The sequence below is a fragment of the Lissotriton helveticus genome, chromosome 4_1 (genome assembly GCF_964261635.1).
Source record: "Lissotriton helveticus chromosome 4_1, aLisHel1.1, whole genome shotgun sequence".
In the NCBI taxonomy this organism is placed as follows: Eukaryota; Metazoa; Chordata; class Amphibia; order Caudata; family Salamandridae; genus Lissotriton; species Lissotriton helveticus.
Window position 1 is genome coordinate 1,464,452,607 of NC_136063.1, and position 16,323 is coordinate 1,464,468,929.

Sequence of the window (16,323 nt, forward strand, 5' to 3'; positions counted from 1 at the left end):
CCCTGCTGTTGACCTCCAAATTAAAAAGTTAAATCCATGTGGATCGCTGTGTCTGGTTACCAGGACCATAACCAATCCCTTTCTCATAAAGCGGCACCTCTTCCATTCCGAGTCCGTTGTTCAACGTGCTCACTGGAGTGTCAAGACGACAGCGGGGCGCACTTCCGCGACCCAGGCAGAGCCGCATACATCCAACATAAACAGTAGCCTGCTATAGAGGACGCCCACCAGAGGTTTGTATAAGCCAAAGTCGTGCTTTATTGAGACAGAGGTTATTGGCGACAGGGATCAGCACAGCAAAGTTCAAAGTCCCATTCCCAACGCGTTTCGTTCCTCACTTCATCAGGGGTAAAAGGACTGCAGGTGAAACAGCAGAGAAATTTGGCGGCAGTTAATTGTCTCAGTATCCGCCCAAGGGCGTGGCCAGACAAGTGGCATCCTGGTCTTGGTAGTGCCGTTTTCGTTCTCGAGTGGGCAACCCTGCTGTTGACCTCCAAATTAAAAAGTTAAATCCATGTGGATCGCTGTGTCTGGTTACCAGGACCATAACCAATCCCTTTCTCATAAAGCGGCACCTCTTCCATTCCGAGTCCGTTGTTCAACGTGCTCACTGGAGTGTCAAGACGACACCGAGGCACACTTCCGCGACCCAGGCAGAGCCGCATACATCCAACCTAAACAGTAGCCTGCTATGGAGGACGCCCACCAGAGGTTTGTATAAGCTAAAGTCGTGCTTTATTGAGACAGAGGTTATTGGCGACAGGGATCAGCACAGCAAAGTTCAAAGTCCCATTCCCAATGCGTTTCGTTCCTCACTTCATCAGGGGTAAAAGGACTGCAGGTGAAACAGCAGAGGAATTTAGCGGCAGTTAAATGTCTCAGTATCCGCCCAAGGGCGTGGCCAGACAAGTGGCATCCTGGTCTTTGTAGTGCCTTTTTCGTTCTCGAGTGAGTAAACCCTGCTGTTGACCTCCAAATTAAAAAGTTAAATCCATGTGGATCGCTGTGTCTAGTTACCAGGACCATAACCAATCCCTTTCTCATAAAGCGGCACCTCTTCCATTCCGAGTCCGTTGTTAAACGTGCTCACTGGAGTGTCAAGACGACACCGGGGCGCACTTCTGTGACCCAGGCAGAGCCGCATACATCCAACCTAAACAGTAGCCTGCTATGGAGGAAGCCCACCAGAGGTTTGTATAAGCCAAAGTAGTGCTTTATTGAGACAGAGCTTATTGGCGACAGGGATCAGCACAGCAAAGTTCAAAGTCCCATTCCCAACGCGTTTCGTTCCTCACTTCATCAGGGGTAAAAGGACTGCAGGTGAAACAGCAGAGAAATTTGGGGCAGTTAAATGTCTCAGTATCCGCCCAAGGGCGTGGCCAGAAAAGTGGCATCCTGGTCTTATTAGTGCCGATTTCGTTCTCGAGTGAGCAACCCTGCTGTTGACCTCCAAATTAAAAAGTCAAATCCATGTGGATCGCTGTGTCTGGTTACCAGGACCATAACCAATCCCTTTCTCATGAAGCAGCACCTCTTCCATTCCGAGTCCATTGTTCATCGTGCTCACTGGAGTGTCAAGACGACACCGGGGCGCACTTCCGCGACCCAGGCAGAGCCGCATACATCCAACCTAAACAGTAGCCTGCTATGGAGGACGCCCACCAGAGGTTTGTATAAGCCAAAGTCGTGCTTTATTGAGACAGAGGTTATTGGCGACAGGGATCAGCACAGCAAAGTTCAAAGTCCCATTCCCAACGCGTTTCGTTCCTCACTTCATCAGGGGTAAAAGGACTGCAGGTGAAACAGCAGAGAAATTTGGGGCAGTTAAATGTCTCAGTATCCGCCCAAGGGCGTGGCCAGACAAGTGGCATCCTGGTCTTGGTAGTGCCGTTTTCGTTCTAGAGTGAGCAACCCTGCTGTTGACCTCCAAATTAAAAAGTTAAATCCATGTGGATCGCTGTGTCTGGTTACCAGGACCATAACCAATCCCTTTCTCATAAAGCGGCACCTCTTCCATTCCGAGTCCGTTGTTCAACGTGCTCACTGGAGTGTCAAGACGACACCGGAGCGCACTTCCGCGACCCAGGCAGAGCCGCATACATCCAACCTAAACAGTAGCCTGCTATGGAGGACGCCCACCAGAGGTTTGTATAAGCCAAAGTCGTGCTTTATTGAGACAGAGGTTATTGGCGACAGGGATCAGCACAGCAAAGTTCAAAGTCCCATTCCCAATGCGTTTCGTTCCTCACTTCATCAGGGGTAAAAGGACTGCAGGTGAAACAGCAGAGAAATTTGGCGGCAGTTAAATGTCTCAGTATCCGCCCAAGGGCGTGGCCAGACAAGTGGCATCCTGGTCTTGGTAGTGCCGTTTTCGTTCTCGAGTGAGCAACCCTGCTGTTGACCTCCAAATAAAAAAGTTAAATCCATGTGGATCGCTGTGTCAGGTTACCAGGACCATAACCAATCCCTTTCTCATAAAGCGGCACCTCTTCCATTCCGAGTCCGTTGTTCAACATGCTCACTGGAGTGTCAAGACGACACCGGGGCACACTTCCGCGACCCAGGCAGAGCCGCATACATCCAACCTAAACAGTAGCCTGCTATGGAGGACGCCCACCAGAGGTTTGTATAAGCCAAAGTCGAGCTTTATTGAGACAGAGCTTATTGGCGACAGGGATCAGCACAGCAAAGTTCAAAGTCCCATTCCCAACGCGTTTCGTTCCTCACTTCATCAGGGGTAAAAGGACTGCAGGTGAAACAGCAGAGAAATTTGGGGCAGTTAAATGTCTCAGTATCCGCCCAAGGGCGTGGCCAGACAAGTGGCATCCTGGTCTTGGTAGTGCCGATTTCGTTCTCGAGTGAGCAACCCTGCTGTTGACCTCCAAATTAAAAAGTCAAATCCATGTGGATCGCTGTGTCTGGTTACCAGGACCATAACCAATCCCTTTCTCATGAAGCAGCACCTCTTCCATTCCGAGTCCATTGTTCATCGTGCTCACTGGAGTGTCAAGACGACACCGGGGCGCACTTCCGCGACCCAGGCAGAGCCGCATACATCCAACCTAAACAGTAGCCTGCTATGGAGGACGCCCACCAGAGGTTTGTATAAGCCAAAGTCGTGCTTTATTGAGACAGAGGTTATTGGCGACAGGGATCAGCACAGCAAAGTTCAAAGTCCCATTCCCAACGCGTTTCGTTCCTCACTTCATCAGGGGTAAAAGGACTGCAGGTGAAACAGCAGAGAAATTTGGGGCAGTTAAATGTCTCAGTATCCGCCCAAGGGCGTGGCCAGACAAGTGGCATCCTGGTCTTGGTAGTGCCGTTTTCGTTCTAGAGTGAGCAACCCTGCTGTTGACCTCCAAATTAAAAAGTTAAATCCATGTGGATCGCTGTGTCTGGTTACCAGGACCATAACCAATCCCTTTCTCATAAAGCGGCACCTCTTCCATTCCGAGTCTGTTGTTCAACGTGCTCACTGGAGTGTCAAGACGACACCGGGGCGCACTTCCGCGACCCAGGCAGAGCCGCATACATCCAACCTAAACAGTAGCCTGCTATGGAGGACGCCCACCAGAGGTTTGTATAAGCCAAAGTCGTGCTTTATTGAGACAGAGGTTATTGGCGACAGGGATCAGCACAGCAAAGTTCAAAGTCCCATTCCCAATGCGTTTCGTTCCTCACTTCATCAGGGGTAAAAGGACTGCAGGTGAAACAGCAGAGAAATTTGGCGGCAGTTAAATGTCTCAGTATCCGCCCAAGGGCGTGGCCAGACAAGTGGCATCCTGGTCTTGGTAGTGCCGTGTTCGTTCTCGAGTGAACAACCCTGCTGTTGACCTCCAAATTAAAAAGTTAAATCCATGTGGATCGCTGTGTCTGGTTACCAGGACCATAACCAATCCCTTTCTCATAAAGCGGCACCTCTTCCATTCCGAGTCCGTTGTTCAACGTGCTCACTGGAGTGTCAAGACGACACCGGGGCGCACTTCCGCGACCCAGGCAGAGCCGCATACATCCAACCTAAACAGTAGCCTGCTATAGAGGACGCCCACCAGAGGTTTGTATAAGCCAAAGTCGTGCTTTATTGAGACAGAGGTTATTGGCGACAGGGATCAGCACAGCAAAGTTCAAAGTCCCATTCCCAACGCGTTTCGTTCCTCATTTCATCAGGGGTAAAAGGACTGCAGGTGAAACAGCAGAGAAATTTGGAGGCAGTTCATTGTCTCAGTTTCCGCCCAAGGGCGTGGCCAGACAAGTGGCATCCTGGTCTTGGTAGTGCCGTTTTCGTTCTCGAGTGAGCAACCCTGCTGTTGACCTCCAAATTAAAAAGTTAAATCCATGTGGATGGCTGTGTCTGGTTACCAGGACCATAACCAATCCCTTTCTCATAAAGCGGCACCTCTTCCATTCCGAGTCCGTTGTTCAACGTGCTCACTGGAGTGTCAAGACGACAGCGGGGCGCACTTCCGCGACCCAGGCAGAGCCGCATACATCCAACCTAAACAGTAGCCTGCTATAGAGGACGCCCACCAGAGGTTTGTATAAGCCAAAGTCGTGCTTTATTGAGACAGAGGTTATTGGCGACAGGGATCAGCACAGCAAAGTTCAAAGTCCCATTCCCAACGCGTTTCGTTCCTCACTTCATCAGGGGTAAAAGGACTGCAGGTGAAACAGCAGAGAAATTTGGCGGCAGTTAATTGTCTCAGTATCCGCCCAAGGGCGTGGCCAGACAAGTGGCATCCTGGTCTTGGTAGTGCCGTTTTCGTTCTCGAGTGGGCAACCCTGCTGTTGACCTCCAAATTAAAAAGTTAAATCCATGTGGATCGCTGTGTCTGGTTACCAGGACCATAACCAATCCCTTTCTCATAAAGCGGCACCTCTTCCATTCCGAGTCCGTTGTTCAACGTGCTCACTGGAGTGTCAAGACGACACCGAGGCACACTTCCGCGACCCAGGCAGAGCCGCATACATCCAACCTAAACAGTAGCCTGCTATGGAGGACGCCCACCAGAGGTTTGAATAAGCTAAAGTCGTGCTTTATTGAGACAGAGGTTATTGGCGACAGGGATCAGCACAGCAAAGTTCAAAGTCCCATTCCCAATGCGTTTCGTTCCTCACTTCATCAGGGGTAAAAGGACTGCAGGTGAAACAGCAGAGGAATTTAGTGGCAGTTAAATGTCTCAGTATCCGCCCAAGGGCGTGGCCAGACAAGTGGCATCCTGGTCTTTGTAGTGCCTTTTTCGTTCTCGAGTGAGTAAACCCTGCTGTTGACCTCCAAATTAAAAAGTTAAATCCATGTGGATCGCTGTGTCTAGTTACCAGGACCATAACCAATCCCTTTCTCATAAAGCGGCACCTCTTCCATTCCGAGTCCGTTGTTAAACGTGCTCACTGGAGTGTCAAGACGACACCGGGGCGCACTTCTGTGACCCAGGCAGAGCTGCATACATCCAACTTAAACAGTAGCCTGCTATGGAGGAAGCCCACCAGAGCTTTGTATAAGCCAAAGTAGTGCTTTATTGAGACAGAGCTTATTGGCGACAGGGATCAGCACAGCAAAGTTCAAAGTCCCATTCCCAACGCGTTTCGTTCCTCACTTCATCAGGGGTAAAAGGACTGCAGGTGAAACAGCAGAGAAATTTGGGGCAGTTAAATGTCTCAGTATCCGCCCAAGGGCGTGGCCAGACAAGTGGCATCCTGGTCTTGGTAGTGCCGTTTTCGTTCTAGAGTGAGCAACCCTGCTGTTGACCTCCAAATTAAAAAGTTAAATCCATGTGGATCGCTGTGTCTGGTTACCAGGACCATAACCAATCCCTTTCTCATAAAGCGGCACCTCTTCCATTCCGAGTCCGTTGTTCAACGTGCTCACTGGAGTGTCAAGACGACACCGGAGCGCACTTCCGCGACCCAGGCAGAGCCGCATACATCCAACCTAAACAGTAGCCTGCTATGGAGGACGCCCACCAGAGGTTTGTATAAGCCAAAGTCGTGCTTTATTGAGACAGAGGTTATTGGCGACAGGGATCAGCACAGCAAAGTTCAAAGTCCCATTCCCAATGCGTTTCGTTCCTCACTTCATCAGGGGTAAAAGGACTGCAGGTGAAACAGCAGAGAAATTTGGCGGCAGTTAAATGTCTCAGTATCCGCCCAAGGGCGTGGCCAGACAAGTGGCATCCTGGTCTTGGTAGTGCCGTTTTCGTTCTCGAGTGAGCAACCCTGCTGTTGACCTCCAAATTAAAAAGTTAAATCCATGTGGATCGCTGTGTCAGGTTACCAGGACCATAACCAATCCCTTTCTCATAAAGCGGCACCTCTTCCATTCCGAGTCCGTTGTTCAACATGCTCACTGGAGTGTCAAGACGACACCGGGGCACACTTCCGCGACCCAGGCAGAGCCGCATACATCCAACCTAAATAGTAGCCTGCTATGGAGGACGCCCACCAGAGGTTTGTATAAGCCAAAGTCGAGCTTTATTGAGACAGAGCTTATTGGCGACAGGGATCAGCACAGCAAAGTTCAAAGTCCCATTCCCAACGCGTTTCGTTCCTCACTTCATCAGGGGTAAAAGGACTGCAGGTGAAACAGCAGAGAAATTTGGGGCAGTTAAATGTCTCAGTATCCGCCCAAGGGCGTGGCCAGACAAGTGGCATCCTGGTCTTGGTAGTGCCGTTTTCGTTCTCGAGTGAGCAACCCTGCTGTTGACCTCCAAATTAAAAAGTTAAATCCATGTGGATCGCTGTGTCAGGTTACCAGGACCATAACCAATCCCTTTCTCATAAAGCGGCAACTCTTCCATTCCGAGTCCGTTGTTCAACATGCTCACTGGAGTGTCAAGACGACACCGGGGCACACTTCCGCGACCCAGGCAGAGCCGCATACATCCAACCTAAATAGTAGCCTGCTATGGAGGACGCCCACCAGAGGTTTGTATAAGCCAAAGTCGAGCTTTATTGAGACAGAGCTTATTGGCGACAGGGATCAGCACAGCAAAGTTCAAAGTCCCATTCCCAACGCGTTTCGTTCCTCACTTCATCAGGGGTAAAAGGACTGCAGGTGAAACAGCAGAGAAATTTGGGGCAGTTAAATGTCTCAGTATCCGCCCAAGGGCGTGGCCAGACAAGTGGCATCCTGGTCTTGGTAGTGCCGATTTCGTTCTCGAGTGAGCAACCCTGCTGTTGACCTCCAAATTAAAAAGTCAAATCCATGAGGATCGCTGTGTCTGGTTACCAGGACCATAACCAATCCCTTTCTCATGAAGCAGCACCTCTTCCATTCCGAGTCCATTGTTCATCGTGCTCACTGGAGTGTCAAGACGACACCGGGGCGCACTTCCGCGACCCAGGCAGAGCCGCATACATCCAACCTAAACAGTAGCCTGCTATGGAGGACGCCCACCAGAGGTTTGTATAAGCCAAAGTCGTGCTTTATTGAGACAGAGGTTATTGGCGACAGGGATCAGCACAGCAAAGTTCAAAGTCCCATTCCCAACGCGTTTCGTTCCTCACTTCATCAGGGGTAAAAGGACTGCAGGTGAAACAGCAGAGAAATTTGGGGCAGTTAAATGTCTCAGTATCCGCCCAAGGGCGTGGCCAGGCAAGTGGCATCCTGGTCTTGGTAGTGCCGTTTTCGTTCTAGAGTGAGCAACCCTGCTGTTGACCTCCAAATTAAAAAGTTAAATCCATGTGGATCGCTGTGTCTGGTTACCAGGACCATAACCAATCCCTTTCTCATAAAGCGGCACCTCTTCCATTCCGAGTCTGTTGTTCAACGTGCTCACTGGAGTGTCAAGACGACACCGGGGCGCACTTCCGCGACCCAGGCAGAGCCGCATACATCCAACCTAAACAGTAGCCTGCTATGGAGGATGCCCACCAGAGGTTTGTATAAGCCAAAGTCGTGCTTTATTGAGACAGAGGTTATTGGCGACAGGGATCAGCACAGCAAAGTTCAAAGTCCCATTCCCAATGCGTTTCGTTCCTCACTTCATCAGGGGTAAAAGGACTGCAGGTGAAACAGCAGAGAAATTTGGCGGCAGTTAAATGTCTCAGTATCCGCCCAAGGGCGTGGCCAGACAAGTGGCATCCTGGTCTTGGTAGTGCCGTGTTCGTTCTCGAGTGAACAACCCTGCTGTTGACCTCCAAATTAAAAAGTTAAATCCATGTGGATCGCTGTGTCTGGTTACCAGGACCATAACCAATCCCTTTCTCATAAAGCGGCACCTCTTCCATTCCGAGTCCGTTGTTCAACGTGCTCACTGGAGTGTCAAGACGACACCGGGGCGCACTTCTGTGACCCAGGCAGAGCCGCATACATCCAACCTAAACAGTAGCCTGCTATGGAGGAAGCCCACCAGAGGTTTGTATAAGCCAAAGTAGTGCTTTATTGAGACAGAGCTTATTGGCGACAGGGATCAGCACAGCAAAGTTCAAAGTCCCATTCCCAACGCGTTTCGTTCCTCACTTCATCAGGGGTAAAAGGACTGCAGGTGAAACAGCAGAGAAATTTGGGGCAGTTAAATGTCTCAGTATCCGCCCAAGGGCGTGGCCAGACAAGTGGCATCCTGGTCTTGGTAGTGCCGATTTCGTTCTCGAGTGAGCAACCCTGCTGTTGACCTCCAAATTAAAATGTCAAATCCATGTGGATCGCTGTGTCTGGTTACCAGGACCATAACCAATCCCTTTCTCATGAAGCAGCACCTCTTCCATTCCGAGTCCATTGTTCATCGTGCTCACTGGAGTGTCAAGACGACACCGGGGCGCACTTCCGCGACCCAGGCAGAGCCGCATACATCCAACCTAAACAGTAGCCTGCTATGGAGGACGCCCACCAGAGGTTTGTATAAGCCAAAGTCGTGCTTTATTGAGACAGAGGTTATTGGCGACAGGGATCAGCACAGCAAAGTTCAAAGTCCCATTCCCAACGCGTTTCGTTCCTCACTTCATCAGGGGTAAAAGGACTGCAGGTGAAACAGCAGAGAAATTTGGGGCAGTTAAATGTCTCAGTATCCGCCCAAGGGCGTGGCCAGACAAGTGGCATCCTGGTCTTGGTAGTGCCGTTTTCGTTCTAGAGTGAGCAACCCTGCTGTTGACCTCCAAATTAAAAAGTTAAATCCATGTGGATCGCTGTGTCTGGTTACCAGGACCATAACCAATCCCTTTCTCATAAAGCGGCACCTCTTCCATTCCGAGTCCGTTGTTCAACGTGCTCACTGGAGTGTCAAGACGACACCGGAGCGCACTTCCGCGACCCAGGCAGAGCCGCATACATCCAACCTAAACAGTAGCCTGCTATGGAGGACGCCCACCAGAGGTTTGTATAAGCCAAAGTCGTGCTTTATTGAGACAGAGGTTATTGGCGACAGGGATCAGCACAGCAAAGTTCAAAGTCCCATTCCCAATGCGTTTCGTTCCTCACTTCATCAGGGGTAAAAGGACTGCAGGTGAAACAGCAGAGAAATTTGGCGGCAGTTAAATGTCTCAGTATCCGCCCAAGGGCGTGGCCAGACAAGTGGCATCCTGGTCTTGGTAGTGCCGTTTTCGTTCTCGAGTGAGCAACCCTGCTGTTGACCTCCAAATTAAAAAGTTAAATCCATGTGGATCGCTGTGTCAGGTTACCAGGACCATAACCAATCCCTTTCTCATAAAGCGGCACCTCTTCCATTCCGAGTCCGTTGTTCAACATGCTCACTGGAGTGTCAAGACGACACCGGGGCACACTTCCGCGACCCAGGCAGAGCCGCATACATCCAACCTAAATAGTAGCCTGCTATGGAGGACGCCCACCAGAGGTTTGTATAAGCCAAAGTCGAGCTTTATTGAGACAGAGCTTATTGGCGACAGGGATCAGCACAGCAAAGTTCAAAGTCCCATTCCCAGCGCGTTTCGTTCCTCACTTCATCAGGGGTAAAAGGACTGCAGGTGAAACAGCAGAGAAATTTGGGGCAGTTAAATGTCTCAGTATCCGCCCAAGGGCGTGGCCAGACAAGTGGCATCCTGGTCTTGGTAGTGCCGATTTCGTTCTCGAGTGAGCAACCCTGCTGTTGACCTCCAAATTAAAAAGTCAAATCCATGAGGATCGCTGTGTCTGGTTACCAGGACCATAACCAATCCCTTTCTCATGAAGCAGCACCTCTTCCATTCCGAGTCCATTGTTCATCGTGCTCACTGGAGTGTCAAGACGACACCGGGGCGCACTTCCGCGACCCAGGCAGAGCCGCATACATCCAACCTAAACAGTAGCCTGCTATGGAGGACGCCCACCAGAGGTTTGTATAAGCCAAAGTCGTGCTTTATTGAGACAGAGGTTATTGGCGACAGGGATCAGCACAGCAAAGTTCAAAGTCCCATTCCCAACGCGTTTCGTTCCTCACTTCATCAGGGGTAAAAGGACTGCAGGTGAAACAGCAGAGAAATTTGGGGCAGTTAAATGTCTCAGTATCCGCCCAAGGGCGTGGCCAGACAAGTGGCATCCTGGTCTTGGTAGTGCCGTTTTCGTTCTAGAGTGAGCAACCCTGCTGTTGACCTCCAAATTAAAAAGTTAAATCCATGTGGATCGCTGTGTCTGGTTACCAGGACCATAACCAATCCCTTTCTCATAAAGCGGCACCTCTTCCATTCCGAGTCTGTTGTTCATCGTGCTCACTGGAGTGTCAAGACGACACCGGGGCGCACTTCCGCGACCCAGGCAGAGCCGCATACATCCAACCTAAACAGTAGCCTGCTATGGAGGATGCCCACCAGAGGTTTGTATAAGCCAAAGTCGTGCTTTATTGAGACAGAGGTTATTGGCGACAGGGATCAGCACAGCAAAGTTCAAAGTCCCATTCCCAATGCGTTTCGTTCCTCACTTCATCAGGGGTAAAAGGACTGCAGGTGAAACAGCAGAGAAATTTGGCGGCAGTTAAATGTCTCAGTATCCGCCCAAGGGCGTGGCCAGACAAGTGGCATCCTGGTCTTGGTAGTGCCGTGTTCGTTCTCGAGTGAACAACCCTGCTGTTGACCTCCAAATTAAAAAGTTAAATCCATGTGGATCGCTGTGTCTGGTTACCAGGACCATAACCAATCCCTTTCTCATAAAGCGGCACCTCTTCCATTCCGAGTCCGTTGTTCAACGTGCTCACTGGAGTGTCAAGACGACACCGGGGCGCACTTCCGCGACCCAGGCAGAGCCGCATACATCCAACCTAAACAGTAGCCTGCTATAGAGGACGCCCACCAGAGGTTTGTATAAGCCAAAGTCGTGCTTTATTGAGACAGAGGTTATTGGCGACAGGGATCAGCACAGCAAAGTTCAAAGTGCCATTCCCAACGCGTTTCGTTCCTCATTTCATCAGGGGTAAAAGGACTGCAGGTGAAACAGCAGAGAAATTTGGAGGCAGTTAATTGTCTCAGTTTCCGCCCAAGGGCGTGGCCAGACAAGTGGCATCCTGGTCTTGGTAGTGCCGTTTTCGTTCTCGAGTGAGCAACCCTGCTGTTGACCTCCAAATTAAAAAGTTAAATCCATGTGGATCGCTGTGTCTGGTTACCAGGACCATAACCAATCCCTTTCTCATAAAGCGGCACCTCTTCCATTCCGAGTCCGTTGTTCAACGTGCTCACTGGAGTGTCAAGACGACACCGAGGCGCACTTCCGCGACCCAGGCAGAGCCGCATACATCCAACCTAAACAGTAGCCTGCTATGGAGGACGCCAACCAGAGGTTCGTATGAGCTAAAGTCGTGCTTTATTGAGACAGAGGTTATTGGCGACAGGGATCAGCACAGCAAAGTTCAAAGTCCCATTCCCAATGCGTTTTGTTCCTCACTTCATCAGGGGTAAAAGGACTGCAGGTGAAACAGCAGAGAAATTTGGCGGCAGTTAAATTTCTCAGTATCCGCCCAAGGGCGTGGCCAGACAAGTGGCATCCTGGTCTTGGTAGTGCCGTTTTCGTTCTCGAGTGAGCAACCCTGCTGTTGACCTCCAAATTAAAAAGTTAAATCCATGTGGATCGCTGTGTCAGGTTACCAGGACCATAACCAATCCCTTTCTCATAAAGCGGCACCTCTTCCATTCCGAGTCCGTTGTTCAACATGCTCACTGGAGTGTCAAGACGACACCGGGGCACACTTCCGCGACCCAGGCAGAGCCGCATACATCCAACCTAAACAGTAGCCTGCTATGGAGGACGCCCACCAGAGGATTGTATAAGCCAAAGTCGAGCTTTATTGAGACAGAGGTTATTGGCGACAGGGATCAGCACAGCAAAGTTCAAAGTCCCATTCCCAACGCGTTTCGTTCCTCACTTCATCAGGGGCAAAAGGACTGCAGGTGAAACAGCAGAGAAATTTGGCGGCAGTTAAATGTCTCAGTATCCGCCCAAGTGCGTGGCCATACAAGTGGCATCCTGGTCTTGGTAGTGCCGTTTTCGTTCTCGAGTGAGCAACCCTGCTGTTGACCTCCAAATTAAAAAGTTAAATCCATGTGGATGGCTGTGTCTGGTTACCAGGACCATAACCAATCCCTTTCTCATAAAGCGGCACCTCTTCCATTCCGAGTCCGTTGTTCAACGTGCTCACTGGAGTGTCAAGACGACAGCGGGGCGCACTTCCGCGACCCAGGCAGAGCCGCATACATCCAACATAAACAGTAGCCTGCTATAGAGGACGCCCACCAGAGGTTTGTATAAGCCAAAGTCGTGCTTTATTGAGACAGAGGTTATTGGCGACAGGGATCAGCACAGCAAAGTTCAAAGTCCCATTCCCAACGCGTTTCGTTCCTCACTTCATCAGGGGTAAAAGGACTGCAGGTGAAACAGCAGAGAAATTTGGCGGCAGTTAATTGTCTCAGTATCCGCCCAAGGGCGTGGCCAGACAAGTGGCATCCTGGTCTTGGTAGTGCCGTTTTCGTTCTCGAGTGGGCAACCCTGCTGTTGACCTCCAAATTAAAAAGTTAAATCCATGTGGATCGCTGTGTCTGGTTACCAGGACCATAACCAATCCCTTTCTCATAAAGCGGCACCTCTTCCATTCCGAGTCCGTTGTTCAACGTGCTCACTGGAGTGTCAAGACGACACCGAGGCACACTTCCGCGACCCAGGCAGAGCCGCATACATCCAACCTAAACAGTAGCCTGCTATGGAGGACGCCCACCAGAGGTTTGTATAAGCTAAAGTCGTGCTTTATTGAGACAGAGGTTATTGGCGACAGGGATCAGCACAGCAAAGTTCAAAGTCCCATTCCCAATGCGTTTCGTTCCTCACTTCATCAGGGGTAAAAGGACTGCAGGTGAAACAGCAGAGGAATTTAGCGGCAGTTAAATGTCTCAGTATCCGCCCAAGGGCGTGGCCAGACAAGTGGCATCCTGGTCTTTGTAGTGCCTTTTTCGTTCTCGAGTGAGTAAACCCTGCTGTTGACCTCCAAATTAAAAAGTTAAATCCATGTGGATCGCTGTGTCTAGTTACCAGGACCATAACCAATCCCTTTCTCATAAAGCGGCACCTCTTCCATTCCGAGTCCGTTGTTAAACGTGCTCACTGGAGTGTCAAGACGACACCGGGGCGCACTTCTGTGACCCAGGCAGAGCCGCATACATCCAACCTAAACAGTAGCCTGCTATGGAGGAAGCCCACCAGAGGTTTGTATAAGCCAAAGTAGTGTTTTATTGAGACAGAGCTTATTGGCGACAGGGATCAGCACAGCAAAGTTCAAAGTCCCATTCCCAACGCGTTTCGTTCCTCACTTCATCAGGGGTAAAAGGACTGCAGGTGAAACAGCAGAGAAATTTGGGGCAGTTAAATGTCTCAGTATCCGCCCAAGGGCGTGGCCAGAAAAGTGGCATCCTGGTCTTATTAGTGCCGATTTCGTTCTCGAGTGAGCAACCCTGCTGTTGACCTCCAAATTAAAAAGTCAAATCCATGTGGATCGCTGTGTCTGGTTACCAGGACCATAACCAATCCCTTTCTCATGAAGCAGCACCTCTTCCATTCCGAGTCCATTGTTCATCGTGCTCACTGGAGTGTCAAGACGACACCGGGGCGCACTTCCGCGACCCAGGCAGAGCCGCATACATCCAACCTAAACAGTAGCCTGCTATGGAGGACGCCCACCAGAGGTTTGTATAAGCCAAAGTCGTGCTTTATTGAGACAGAGGTTATTGGCGACAGGGATCAGCACAGCAAAGTTCAAAGTCCCATTCCCAATGCGTTTCGTTCCTCACTTCATCAGGGGTAAAAGGACTGCAGGTGAAACAGCAGAGAAATTTGGGGCAGTTAAATGTCTCAGTATCCGCCCAAGGGCGTGGCCAGACAAGTGGCATCCTGGTCTTGGTAGTGCCGTTTTCGTTCTAGAGTGAGCAACCCTGCTGTTGACCTCCAAATTAAAAAGTTAAATCCATGTGGATCGCTGTGTCTGGTTACCAGGACCATAACCAATCCCTTTCTCATAAAGCGGCACCTCTTCCATTCCGAGTCCGTTGTTCAACGTGCTCACTGGAGTGTCAAGACGACACCGGAGCGCACTTCCGCGACCCAGGCAGAGCCGCATACATCCAACCTAAACAGTAGCCTGCTATGGAGGACGCCCACCAGAGGTTTGTATAAGCCAAAGTCGTGCTTTATTGAGACAGAGGTTATTGGCGACAGGGATCAGCACAGCAAAGTTCAAAGTCCCATTCCCAATGCGTTTCGTTCCTCACTTCATCAGGGGTAAAAGGACTGCAGGTGAAACAGCAGAGAAATTTGGCGGCAGTTAAATGTCTCAGTATCCGCCCAAGGGCGTGGCCAGACAAGTGGCATCCTGGTCTTGGTAGTGCCGTTTTCGTTCTCGAGTGAGCAACCCTGCTGTTGACCTCCAAATAAAAAAGTTAAATCCATGTGGATCGCTGTGTCAGGTTACCAGGACCATAACCAATCCCTTTCTCATAAAGCGGCACCTCTTCCATTCCGAGTCCGTTGTTCAACATGCTCACTGGAGTGTCAAGACGACACCGGGGCACACTTCCGCGACCCAGGCAGAGCCGCATACATCCAACCTAAACAGTAGCCTGCTATGGAGGACGCCCACCAGAGGTTTGTATAAGCCAAAGTCGAGCTTTATTGAGACAGAGCTTATTGGCGACAGGGATCAGCACAGCAAAGTTCAAAGTCCCATTCCCAACGCGTTTCGTTCCTCACTTCATCAGGGGTAAAAGGACTGCAGGTGAAACAGCAGAGAAATTTGGGGCAGTTAAATGTCTCAGTATCCGCCCAAGGGCGTGGCCAGACAAGTGGCATCCTGGTCTTGGTAGTGCCGATTTCGTTCTCGAGTGAGCAACCCTGCTGTTGACCTCCAAATTAAAAAGTCAAATCCATGTGGATCGCTGTGTCTGGTTACCAGGACCATAACCAATCCCTTTCTCATGAAGCAGCACCTCTTCCATTCCGAGTCCATTGTTCATCGTGCTCACTGGAGTGTCAAGAAGACACCGGGGCGCACTTCCGCGACCCAGGCAGAGCCGCATACATCCAACCTAAACAGTAGCCTGCTATGGAGGACGCCCACCAGAGGTTTGTATAAGCCAAAGTCGTGCTTTATTGAGACAGAGGTTATTGGCGACAGGGATCAGCACAGCAAAGTTCAAAGTCCCATTCCCAACGCGTTTCGTTCCTCACTTCATCAGGGGTAAAAGGACTGCAGGTGAAACAGCAGAGAAATTTGGGGCAGTTAAATGTCTCAGTATCCGCCCAAGGGCGTGGCCAGACAAGTGGCATCCTGGTCTTGGTAGTGCCGTTTTCGTTCTAGAGTGAGCAACCCTGCTGTTGACCTCCAAATTAAAAAGTTAAATCCATGTGGATCGCTGTGTCTGGTTACCAGGACCATAACCAATCCCTTTCTCATAAAGCGGCACCTCTTCCATTCCGAGTCTGTTGTTCAACGTGCTCACTGGAGTGTCAAGACGACACCGGGGCGCACTTCCGCGACCCAGGCAGAGCCGCATACATCCAACCTAAACAGTAGCCTGCTATGGAGGACGCCCACCAGAGGTTTGTATAAGCCAAAGTCGTGCTTTATTGAGACAGAGGTTATTGGCGACAGGGATCAGCACAGCAAAGTTCAAAGTCCCATTCCCAATGCGTTTCGTTCCTCACTTCATCAGGGGTAAAAGGACTGCAGGTGAAACAGCAGAGAAATTTGGCGGCAGTTAAATGTCTCAGTATCCGCCCAAGGGCGTGGCCAGACAAGTGGCATCCTGGTCTTGGTAGTGCCGTGTTCGTTCTCGAGTGAACAACCCTGCTGTTGACCTCCAAATTAAAAAGTTAAATCCATGTGGATCGCTGTGTCTGGTTACCAGGACCATAACCAATCCCTTTCT